We start from the raw sequence: 13,169 nt of genomic DNA, 5'->3' as shown, positions 1-13,169 counted from the left end.
GGACAGATGAGTAGAAAAATGGGGACAAAAAGTAAATGAATAATGGTCAGGAGGTGGGGTATGAGATGTTTTGGGTATTCTTTTTCACTTTTATTTTTATTTTTATTCTTATTTTTATTTTTTAGAGTAATGAAATATTCAAAAATTGATTATGGTGATGAATGCACAACTATATGATGATATTGTGAACAACTGATTGTATACTTTGGATGATTGTATGTTTTGTGAATATATCTCAATAAAATTGCATGAAAAAAATTCTGGGTTGGCAATCCTTTTCTTTAAGCATTTTAAAAATGTCATGACACTTCATTTTGACATCTGTGGTTCCTGGAGTCCTGTGCTTGTTTTAATGGTATGCTGCAAAGTGAAAAAAGAAAGGCATGAAACTGTTTATGTAATATAACGTTGGGGATTGAATCATGCCCCCCACAAAAGATATGTTCAAGTCTAACCCCCTGTCCTGTGGGTGAGAACTTATTTGTAAATAGGAGCTTTGAAGATGTGATTAGTTAAGGTGTGGACAAAAGAATGAGCGTGGGCTTTAATCCAATATGGCTGAAGTCCTTATAGACAAAGGAAATTGAACTTGGAAGTAGAAGCCCGAGGAGGAGGCAGAAAGAGACAGATCACCATGAGACAGAGGTAGAATTGGGCCATCATCAGAATGCTACAGACTTTGGAGAAAACATGGCCTGTTAATACCTTGATGCTGAACTTCTAGCCTCCCCAAACTGTGAGACAATATGTTTAAGCCAACCGATTTGTGGTATTTGTCATAGCAATCCTGGCAAACTAAGAAGACATTGATTACAACAAAGTCAAGAAGTGCTTGTCCTGGAGTAGGTTCTTTTAGATTTTGAGTGTGCTCTTGCCCTCCCTCTCTCTTCTTCAGGAGGGAGAAGTGGGCCCGAGATATTTTTCCTTCATATAATATTATGCTTTGCTTACTATTTTTGCGTACTATTTTATGCTTTGCTTCATAATATCTTACTGCCTTTGTGACAGCTAATTAAATAAGTACCTTAGCTCATAGCCTCCTTAAATTAGCCAGACCAGTGACTTGTGAGCAGATTAGTATTAGACCTCTGCCCCAAAGGGAACCATGGGACTCAAACACATTTGAATTTGATGCTCTCAAAAAGAAGGGACAAGGAAGACAAAAGAAGTGAAGCAGAAAGCTAGAAATACTGGATCTCCTGTGTGGTAGACTCAGTAGAAGGCAACAGCTGCCTACTTTACAGGGAATGACAAGATGACTGGGTTAAGTCAGCAGAGGTGCCACTGAGTCATGAACGATGAAGAGTTCACCTTCCATTGGTCCATGAAACGTGGTCTTCCAGCAGCTCACCTGGATTCCTGCCAGAGGGTGGTGGTGATTTCCTTTTCTTTATTTTGTAAATACTTTTTAATATTCTTTAATGCTTTTGTAACAAAATATATATATAAAAACTTTGTAAAATGCTTTGAGAGACTTGAGAGCTTTTGAGAAGACTGTATTTTGTTTATTTTTATCTTTAGAAAACAGTGAACAAATTAAATTTCTTTTTTTCACATAACAGCTTTATAGAGATATAACTCATATACTATACAATTCACGCATTTAAAGTGTATAATTCAATGGTTTTTAGTATAGTCCCAGAGTTATGCAACCATCGTCACATCAATATTAGAATATTTCATCACTTGAAAAAAAATCCGTCTGATAATGATCATTTCCCATTTCTCCTCAACCATCTCCAGCCCTAGGCAACTACCAATCTACTTTCTATCTCTATAGATTTGCTTATAATGGTCATTTCATATAAATGGAATCCCACAAAATGAGGTCTTTTGTGACTGGCTTCTTTCACTTAGCGTAAAGTTTTCAAGGTTCATCTGTGTATTACCATGTGTCAGTATTTTATTCAATTTTGTTGCTGAATAATATTCCACTGTATAGATATATCACATTTTATGTATCCACTCATCAGTTTATGAACGACTAAGTTGTTTCCAGTTTGGGGCTATTACGAATAATTTTGCTACAAATATTGTGTACAGGTTTTTGTATGGACCTATGTTTTCATTTTTTTTGAGTAGAGACCTAGGAGTGGAATTGCTTGGTCATATGGTAACTCCATGCTTAACCTTCTGAGGAACTACCAAACTATCTTCCCCAGTGGCTGCACCATTTTACTTTTCCGGCAGCTATATATGAGGGTTCTGATTTCTCCCTATCTCTGTCAACTCTTGTTCTGATCTGACTTATTTGAGCCATCTATTGTGTGAAGTGATATCTCATTGTAGCTTTGATTTGCATTTACCTGATGACTAATGATGTCAAACATCTTTTCTTGGGCTTATTGACCAATTCATTTGTATATTTTCCTTGGATAAATGTCTATTCTGATTATTTGCCTTCTAAGTATTGAGTTGTTAGAGTTCATTATATATTCTGGATACATGTCCCTTTTCAGGAATATGATTTGAAAATATTTGTTCCTATTCTGGGGATTGCTTTTTCACTTTCTTGGTGGTGTCCTTTGAGGCAAAAACATTTTTAATTTCAAACAAGTAAATTTATCTAGTTTTTCTTTTGTCACATGCTTTTGGTGTCATAGTTCAGAAACCATTGCCTAACCCAAGGTCATCAAGGTTTACTCCTGTGTTTTCTCCTAAGAGTTTTATAGTTTTAGCTCTTACGTTTGGGTCTCTGATCCATTCTGAGGTAATTTGAGGTGAGAGAAGTCTGACCAGAGGATATCCAGTTGTTCCAGCATCATTTGTGGAGATGTCTGTTCTTTCTCCATTGAATTGTCTTGGCACCCTTGAATCAATTTTTGTAACTGTCAAGGTTTATTTCTGGACTCTCAATTTTATATCATTGCTCTGCAAAGTCTATCCTTACGCCAGTTCATTTAATCTTGATTACTGTAGATTTATAACATGAGGCTCTAGCACAGTTCTTTTTCAAAATTGCTTTGGCTCTTCTGGGTAGCTTGAATTTCCACATGAACTTCAGGATTATTTTATCAATTTCTACGCAAAAAGCCAGCTGAGATTTTGATAGGGATTGCATTGAATCTGTATATCAATTTGTGTAGTATGGCTATCTTGATAATATTAAGGCTTCTGATCCATGTACATGGAATGTCTTTTTCTGTTCATTTCAGTCTTCTTTAATTTCTTTCAACAATGTTCTGTAGTTTTTGGAGTAGAAGTTTTGCACTTCTTTTGTTAAATTTATTCATAAGAGTTTTGTATTATGCTATTGTGAATGGAATTTGGTGTTCTTAATTTCATTTTCAGATTATTCACTGCAACTGTATAGAAATACAATTGATTTTTACATATTGATCTTGTATTCTGCAACCTTGCTGACCTTATTTATTAGTTCTACTAGGTTTTTGTTTGTCTGTGAATTCCTTAGGATTTTTTATGTGCAAGATCATGTCATGTCCAAATAGAAATAGTTTTACTTCTTCATTTCTAGTCTGAATGCGTTTATAAAATTCCCTCATCTGTAACCACTCCCCTGAGGAAACAGATCTCACAACTCTGTCTGAAGAATAATCCTATTCAACTGCAGTGGAATGCTCTGAGGTAGTTAGCTTGCAAGACACTTCTAGTTCTTCTCGTGACCCACCCTCACCACCCCTCTTTTCTTCCAGACCTATAACTAGATGGAAGTCCCAATAGGCCCTAAAAGGTGAGGTACGAAGTGTGACCCATGAGGAGGTGCACCACACTCTAAAAGAACTGCATGATTTTTCCAATTTATATAGACAGAAATCAGAGGACTGTGTCTGGGAATGGATATTAAGGGTGTAGAATAATGGTGGAAGGAACATAAAGTTGGATCAGGCTGAATTTATTGATATGGGTCCACTAAGCAGAGATTCTAGATACAATGTTGTTGCTTGAAAGGTTAGAAAGGGCATTAACAGTTTGTTTGGGTGATTGGCTGAAACATGGATCAAAAGGTGGCCTCCATTGTCTGAAGTAGAAATGCTGGAACTGCCGGAGTGAACTTACCATCTTCTAAGACCTGCTTACCCATTCCCAGAATGTCCGGAGGGCACAACCTTCACCAGGACTGTGAGGAATAAATTGGTGAGACTAACTCCATCATCCCTTAAGAGATCTATAGTTGCTCTTCTGTTTCGCTGATCTGCCTGTTAGGTTGTCACACCCATCTGGTAGACTTCATTCATTACATACTGATTGCTCTATTCTTTCCAGTTATGCCCTGAGGCATAAATTGTTTCACAGTTTAATCCAATGAAATTCAGGCTCCTTTGCCCTATGGCCTTCTATTCCATGTCCATTTTCCTTTGCTTATAAGAACTTCAGACAAATTGGATTAAGGCCTCCACCTCATTTCAGTTTGGGCATATCTTAACTAATAATAACATCTTCAAAGGTGCTATTTACACCCACAGGAACCGGGGTTAGGACCTGAGCTTGCCTTTTGTGGAGGGTGTGATTCAGTCCCCAACAACCACCCTTAGGCTTGTTAGGTAAAATAAATTGGTTGCCTACATTAGTGTGACCCCTTTTCTGAAAAGTAACAAAGACTTTCTAAAGAGTTAAAAATAAAAGTGTTCTATAATATAGGTTACCAGGGGACAGGGTGGGAATAGGAATAGGGAAGTAAGGTTTAAAATGTACAGTTTCTGTTTGGAACAATGGAAAGATTTTGGTAATGGATGGTGGTGATGGTTCACTGTTGCAAATGGCATTAACAGCACTAAAATATATATCTGAATGTGGCTAAAAGGGGAAATGTTAGGTTGTATATATGGTAGTAGAATAAAAATTTTAAAATAATCCATGTAGCTCTTCCCATAAGCGGTGCAAGGTGATCTCTGAAAATGGTTCGCTGCTCACTTGACCCTGAAAACCCCACAAAATCATGCAAATCAAGAGGTTCAAATCTTCTTGTTCACCTTAAGAACACCCGAGAAACTGCTCAGGCCATCAAGGGTATGCATGTTCGAAAAGCCACCAAGTATCTGAAAGACGTCACTTTATAGAAGCAGTGTGTGCCATTCCGTCGTTACAACGGTGGTGTTGGTAGGTGTGCCCAGGCCAAACAGTGGGGCTGGACGCAGGGTCGATGGCCCAAAAAGAGTGCTGAATTTTTGTTGCACATGCTTAAAAATGCAGAAAGTAATGCTGAATTTAAGGGTTTAGATGTAGATTCTCTGGTCATTGAGCACATCCAGGTGAACAAAGCCCCCAAGATGCTCCGCCGGACTTACAGAGCTCATGGTTGGATTAACCCATACATGAGTTCCCCCTGTCACATTGAGATGATCCTTACTGAGAAAGAACAGATTGTTCCCTAAACCAGAAGAAGAGGTTGCACAGAAGAAAAAGATATCCCAGAAGAAACTGAAGAAACAAAAACTTACAGCTCGGGAATAAATTCATCATAAATTAAATGCAAATTAAAGCAGAATGTTGGTTGGCTTATTAAATTTGTTAAATATTCAAAAATAAAATAATCCATGTAACTTCACAACACCCACAGTGAACTGTAAGTTGTTTTTTCTTTTTTAAAAAAGTGGAAGCTTTCAGAAAAAACAGAACGTACCCAGGAAAAGTTGCAGTTTAAGCAACAATTGCAAATAAACTGGTTTCAGTGCAATAGAAATACCCTATGAGAAATAGACAAACATACTTTAATAACCAATCTGTGATCGTTCCTTGTTTGTGAGACTTTCTTTTATAATGAGGAAAATAAATGTCAACCAATAACTGTAATTACCCTTTGGAAATCCCCTAATTACCTTTATAAGTCAATGTAATTTGCTAAGTATTTTGAGACTCTTACTTTGTTTTGGGATCTCCCTACTCAAGCAGCTTCTCTATTAATAAACTTTTATATTGATTATTATTGGTGATTCAGTTTATTTTGACAGGCTTGAACTTCCCCACATTCTGTTCTAAATAAAATCAGTTCCTTTGGGGAGAGATTTGGACTGCTCTGATCTTATGACTCACCCTTCCCTCTGGGCAAGATCTTGAGACACTCTTCGAGAGCTGGTGTAGGGGACAGTGGTCCTCTTCTTTTGAAGCGGCAATCCTAATTCATGAGCAAGGCTCTGGGTAGGGGCAGTTGCCTCTGGTCTTAGCTTGCCCCTCCTGGGGTGGAACCTCCACCCTATGAATGGGATAGTATGTGGGCAGCCAGGACCCCGGAATTCTCAGGCTGCTGTGTCTGAGGTAAAGCTGCTGCAGAATGAATGAGGGTTGCGTGGGAAGAAAGGGGTTCCCAACCTCTCTGCCACACTTGCCTGAAATTTACTCTCTCTGTAGTAGAACTAGGGGTAGAGGGAAGAGAAATACTGGTGGCTTTTCCCTCCAGAAAGATACTATATGCCCTGACTGGGAGCTGGGTTAGAGGAACTCTTTAGAAGCATAGCAGTTGAAATGGAGCTTTTATCACACTGAGCCAGCAGGGAAGGGGGTAGGCAAGGGAATGGGTCATGCCACCCATGCCACAGACTTTTGCTGTTCTTCCTGAGATTTAGCAGATTTTCTTGAATAAATGCTTCTTCCCTTCCTGCATGCCCTTAGGACAATTTACAGATAGTTTTTTTTTTAAATAATTTTCATTGGTTATGGTTGTTTAACTGGGGAGTGGGTTAGTTGGGCTCTTCATACCTATATTCTGGAAGTGGATCTCTTTCTTGAATTGCTTTGTAGCTATAGGTATACTCTGCACACAGTGCTATCAGGGTAGGGGTTTATAAGATGATAATCCCAAAGGTAAAGGATTATTCCCATTTCACTCTTGAGAAATGAACTGATAACACTTAAATCAGAGATCAAGCCAAGATCCTGTTGTTTCTGAATTCCAGTTCATTGGTCACCAATTGATATATCAGCTTTTGTTTCATATTTTTAATGAGTTGAGGCCCTGATCTGCAGATAGCAAGTACATTAATTATGTACTGCTGATAAAAAAAAATTACCCCAAAACTTAATGGCTGAAATCAGCAATATACATTTTTTAACTTCATTGTTTCTGTGGGTCAGGAATTCAGGACTGACAGCTAGGCATTCTTGCTCAGGGGCTCTCACGAGGTTGCTTTTAAGATGTCGACTTAGGCGTCGGTCATCTGTAGGTTCTGTCTGGAGGTTCTGTCTCCAAAGTGGCTCACTGCAATGGCTGGCAATTGGGTTGTTGGCAGGATGCTAAACTCCTCCCCTTATGGGCTTCTCCACAGGCTGTTTGAATGTTCTCGTGACATGGCAGCTCATTTCCCAAGGGTGAGTATTGAGAGAGAGAGACACTGAGAGAGAGAGAGAGAGAGAGAGACACTCCTATTTAAGACCTAGCCTCGGAAGTCACATAATGTCACTTGCATCACATTTTATCTATTAGAAACTATTAATGAAGTCTGACCTGCATTTAAAGCATGAGGAATTAGACTCCATCACAAGTATGTATAAGAATTTAAGGATGTATTTTAAAACCACCTTAATAAGATTATGCAAACATATTTCTGGCCACCATTGTACCAGCTTTGATGAAAGTTCAGAAAAAAACAACTGCTTGTTTTCTTGCATTAGTTTCTGGAGATACACACACACACACACATATAAAATTATGGACACACCCTGTAGAGTTTTCATCCTGGTTCCTTATCTATCTATGAGGTTCAATTCTGATTCTAAAGACAAGAGAAGGGCAGTAGTGGCCTCAAATCCTGTTTATCAGAACACTTGCACTTGGGCTGAAATGGTGATGAGAATCTTTAAGTCATTGAGACAAAGCCCCACTGACATTAACAAATCATAGGAGAAAGTTTGTGATGACTATTTTTTTCCCAATACTTTCAGGTTTTGAGTTGTCCACATGCTGAGTAGACCAGCTTGGCATTAGGTAGAGCTCAGAGAGAGCTGTATAGACCTGCTTGATACTTGTTGTTTGGCCAATCAGAAACTAGTGTGGATGACAGACGTGGATGGGGAATTGTGGATTAGAATGATGATAAGAAAAGTTGTGGAGGAGGATAAAATTTTTCTGTCAAGGATATTGACATTTTTAGATGGGAATAAGAATTTCTGGAGGTGGTCCATAATGACTGGAAGGCATAAAATCTTGGAGTAACACAAACATAGTAGACTCTAAGCTAAAAATACATTTTTCTTAGGAATTCCATGAATATTAATAAGCATTTTTCAGTTTGCAGATTTTGATACTCACTTCTTTTGGGCAAGTTAAACGCCACCCCCCCAACTTTAATTGCAAGAAAACTGAAGTCCAGGGAGGTTAGTATCAGAGTAGAGGCTAGAAAGATAACTTGTTATTCTTAATCCAGTGGTTTATTCCATGTTATATATTATCTTAAGTAAACTATAAGGCTCTACGTGATCTGCTCCCAAGCTCCTTCCCCATCATTATCTCATCCTTCACCTCAAATGTGCTAGCCTCCTTCTTATTTCTCAAATATATCCAACCTGCTCCTACCCCTGGGTCTTCGCACTTGATGTTTCCTGTGGTTGAAAAGCTCTTCTTCTAGATACCTGCATGGCTTTCCCCCTACCTTCTTTATATCTCTGCTCAGGTGTCACCTCATCAGACAGAACTTCCCTGATTCTATCTAAAACATCACCCAGCCCTGCTTCATCATTTTCCCTTACTTGCTTTATTTTATTCATTTTATATTACTTTATATATTTATTCATTTATTGTCACTTTTCCACTAAAATGTAAACTCTATGGGGGCAGGTACTTGATTTTTGTTCACTGCTGTCTTTCAGTGCTTAAAAGAGTGGCATGGAGTAAGTATTGAATGTGATGTAAGTCAAATTACATCACTACTTTACTCAAAATCTCCGTATCATATTTATAGTAAAAATGAAAGCCCTTAAAATGGCCCCTGGGTATTCAGGGTGCCCTCTGCCTCATCTCCTCTGTCCCCTCTACTCACACAGCTACAAGCCCTTTTACCTTTCTGCTGTTACTCATGTACATCAAACTGGCTTCACCTCAGAGCTTTTGTGTTTTCTGTTCACTCTGCCTGGAACCTTCTCCCTCTCAGATATCTCAGTGCTTATTGACTCACCTAAGTCAGGTTTCTACTCAAATGCTGCCTTTTGGTGATACTTTTCTTGACCATCCTATTTCAAATTGCAGCCTCCCTCACGTGCACATTTCATGCTTCTTGATCTTGCTTTATTTTTCTCCATCTGGTATACTACATATTTACTTGTTGTGCTGGTTTGGATGTATTATGTCCCCCAAAATGCCATGTTCTTTAATGCAGTCTTGTGGGGGCAAATGTATTAGTGTTGATTAGGTTGGGATCTTTGGATAGGTTGTTTCCATGGAGATGTGACCCACCCAACTGTGGGTAGGTAATACCTTTGATTAGATTATTTCCATGGAAGCGTGGCCTCGCCCATTCAACATGGGTCTTAATTTAATCACTGGAGAACTTTAAAAGAGAGCCACACAGGCCCAGATGCTTACTGATGCTGATGCTTAGACATGCTTGGAGTTGCGGAGCCCTGATGTTAGCTGCAGCTAAGAGAGACATTTTGGAGAATGTCATTTTGAAATGCAACCTAGGAGCAAGGATGCCAGCCACATGCCTTCCCAGCTAACAGCGGTTTTCCAGACACCATCAGTGTTCTTCTGTGAAGGTACCCTACTGTTGAAGCCTTTGTCTGGACATTTTCATGGCCATAAGACTGTAACTTTATAACCAAATAAACCCTCTTTATAAAAGCCAATACATTTCTAGTATTTTGCGTAATGGCAGCATTAGCAAACCGGAACACTTGCTTATCATCTTTCTCCCCCATCAAGACTGTAATTGCCATGAGGGCAGGAATTGGAGCTTTTGGCTTGCCACTGACTCTGGTGCGTAGAATAGTTCCTGGCATAGAGTAGGCCCTTAAGGGAAACTGGATCAACAAAGAGAATGAACAAATGGTATTGACCCATGGGAAGACAAATAGATCAGTAAGAGAGAGACTAGAGCATCCACAAATCCATTTTTTATTAGAGAAGTTGTAGCTTTACAGAAAAATCATACAGAAAATACGGAGTTCCCATATACCCCCTCACACTTGCACGCGCGTGCACACATACACACACACACACAGTTTGCCCTATTATTAACATTTTGCATTAGGATGGTACCTTTGTCACAAATGATGAAACAATATTATTATAATTATATTATTAACTATAGTCCATAGTTTGCTTAAGGGTTCACTGTTTGTGTTGTATAATCCTACGGTTTTTAAAAATTTTTTATCTAGTAACATTTTTATGACCTAATATTTCCCCTTTTAAACACTTTCAGATATATAATTCATTGGCGATAAATATGTTCACAATGTTGGTAGTCCAACACCACCAACCACTACAAAAACTTTTCCATCACACCAAACAGAATCAGTTAATCATTAACTCCCCATACCCTACCTGCACCTCTATGAATTTGCATATTTTGGTTATTTCATATCAGTGTGATGAAATATTTGGTCTTTTGTGTCTGGCTTATTTCACAAGTTTCGTCCATGTTGTTGATGTTTCAGATCTTCATTCCTTTTCATGGCTGAATAATATTCCATTGTATATATATACCATATTATGTTTATCCATTCATCAGTTGATGGACACTTGGGTTGCTTCCACTTTTTGGCAGTTGTGAATAATGCCACTATGAATATCTGTGTGCATTTGCATTTCAATTATTTTGGGAATATACCTGTGTTCTAGTTTGCTAATGCTGCTGGAATGCAAAACATCAGAAATGGATTGGCTTTTATAAAAGGGGTTTATTTGGTTACACAGTTACAGTCTTAAGGCCATAAAGTGTCCAAGGTAATGCATCAACAATCAGGTACCTTCACTGGAGGATGGCCAATGGTGAAAACCTCTCTTGCTCGGAAGGCACGTGGCTGGCGTCTGTTCCAGAGTTCTGGTTTCAAAATGGCTTTCTCCCAGGATGTTCCTCTCTAGGCTGCAGTTCCTCAAAAATGTCATTCTCACTTGCTCTTGGGGTGTTTGTCCTCTCTTAGCTTCTCAGGAGCAAAAGTCTGCTTTCAACGGCCATCTTCAAACTGTCTCTCATCTGCAGCTACTCTCTCAGCTTCTGTGCATTCTTTAAAGTCTCCCTCTTGGCTGTAGCAAACTTGCTCCTTCTGTCTGAGCTTATACAGTGCTCCAGTAATTTAATTCAGACCCACCCTGAATGGGTGAGGCAATACCTCCATGGAAATTATCCAACCAAAAGTCTTGTCCACAGTTGACTGAATCACATCTCCATGGAAACATCCAAAGGATACCAAAATCTAGTCAACACTAATATGTCTGCCCACACAAGACTGCATCAAAGATAATGGTGTTTGGGGGGACATAATACATCGAACTGGCACAACCTAGAAGTTGGATTCCTGGGTCATATGATGACTCCATATTTAACTTTCCAAGGAAATGGCTTACCATTTTATATTCCTGCCAAAAATGAACCAGTGTTCCTCTTTCTCCACATCCTCTCCAAAACTTATTTAATAGTAGCTATACTAGTGGCTGGGAAATAGTATCTCATTGTGATTTTGATTTGCATTTCCCCAATGGCTAATGAGGTTCAGCAGTGCTTATTGACCATTTGTATATCTTCTTTGAAGAAATGTCTATTCAAATCTATGCCCATTTTTCAATTGGGTTGTTGTCTTTTTCTTGTTGAGTTGTAGGATTTCTTTATATATACTGGATATAAACCCTTATCAGATATGTGGTTTCCAAATATTTCCTCACATTTGTTGGTTGTCTTTTCACTTTCGTGATGAAGTCCTTTGATGCACCAAGTTTTAAATTTTAATGGGTCCCATCCCATTTATCTACTTTTTCTTTTTTGCTGGTACTTTTGGTGTAAAGTCTAAAAAACTATTGTCTAACATGTCCTGAAGATGTTACCCTACGTTCTTCTAGGATTTTTATAGTTCTGGTTCTTATATTTAAATTTTTGGTTCATTTTCAGTTAACTTTTGGATATGGTGTGAAGTAGGTGTCCACCATCATTCTTTTGTATATGGCTATCTAGTTTTTCCAGAACCGTTTGTTGAAGAAACTATTCTTTCCCAATTGAGTGGACTTGGCACCCTTGTAAAAAATCAATTGGCCATAGTTATTTCTGAACTCTGTTTGATTCCATTGGTCTATATGTCTGTCCTTGTACCAATACCACACCATTTTGATTACTATAGCTTTGTAATAAGTTTTCAAATTGAGAAGTGAGTCCTCCAACTTTGTTCTCCTTTTAAAAGATGATTTTCGCTATTTGGAGCCCCTTATCCTAACATATAAATTTGATTACTGGCTTTTCCATTTCTTCAAAGAAGGCTGTTGGAATTTTAATTGGGATTGCATTGAATCTGCCATTTTTTCTTTGGATATTCATACTTCTGCCTTTTCCTATCTTCTCCTTCTGGGACTCCTATATTACGTATGCTGGTACACCTCATGGTGACTCGTAGGTCTGTTAGGTTCTGATCATTTTTTTCATTCTCTTTTATTTCTGCTTCTCAGCCTCATCATTCCAAAGTCTTATCTTTGAGTTCACTGATTGTTTCTTCTGCCAGAACCAATCTGCTGTTGAAACTCTCTAGGGAATTTTTCATTTCAGTAATTGTGGTCTTCAACCCCAGTATTTCTCTTCTTTTTAAAATCTTCTGTCTTTTTATTGATATTATCATATTGTTCATTCATCATTTTCCTGATATCCTTTAACTCTTTCTCTGTGTTTTCTTTTATCTCCTTGAGCATAATGAAGATCATTTTTTAAAAGTCTTTGCCAGTATGTCTGAAGTCTGGCCTTCTTTGCAAGCTGGCTCTGCATTAGCTGGTGCTTTCCTTTGGAGTTTAGCCCTCCTATCAAGAAGATCAGTGAACTGAAGTGCAGGGTCCTCTTCCCTTTCTTGAGCCTGTTTCTTGTCCTGGCCTTGTGATCACTCATGATTTTAGTAATTCCCCTGTTTACAGGAATTTGAATGCCCCCTCTACTCCTTGCAAGATAGACTTTCCCTATTTCCTGGGTGCTCCATTATATGTGTTATTGCAGTTAATCCTTTGCCCCAGGCCTCTTTGACTTAATTGTTTCTTACACCTCTTTAGCTGTCCACAAGCTGCTTCTGCCTGCAGGGCAGGTTCTGGA

The 13,169-nt window shown here is 38.5% G+C and overlaps 1 protein-coding gene and 1 pseudogene across 1 annotated transcript in view; both read left to right on the top strand.

Moving 5' to 3' along the window:
• ZNF638 (zinc finger protein 638) overlaps positions 1–13,169 on the top strand; it is a 170,173-nt gene that overhangs the window by 60,058 nt on the left and 96,946 nt on the right. The window lies entirely within an intron of this gene.
• LOC119512604 lies at positions 4,776–5,478 on the top strand (annotated as a pseudogene).

Source organism: Choloepus didactylus, chromosome 17 (assembly GCF_015220235.1).
Source record: "Choloepus didactylus isolate mChoDid1 chromosome 17, mChoDid1.pri, whole genome shotgun sequence".
Lineage (NCBI taxonomy): Eukaryota > Metazoa > Chordata > Mammalia > Pilosa > Megalonychidae > Choloepus > Choloepus didactylus.
The sequence above is the reverse complement of the archived record's forward strand: the minus strand, read 5'-3'. Positions and strand labels throughout refer to the sequence as shown.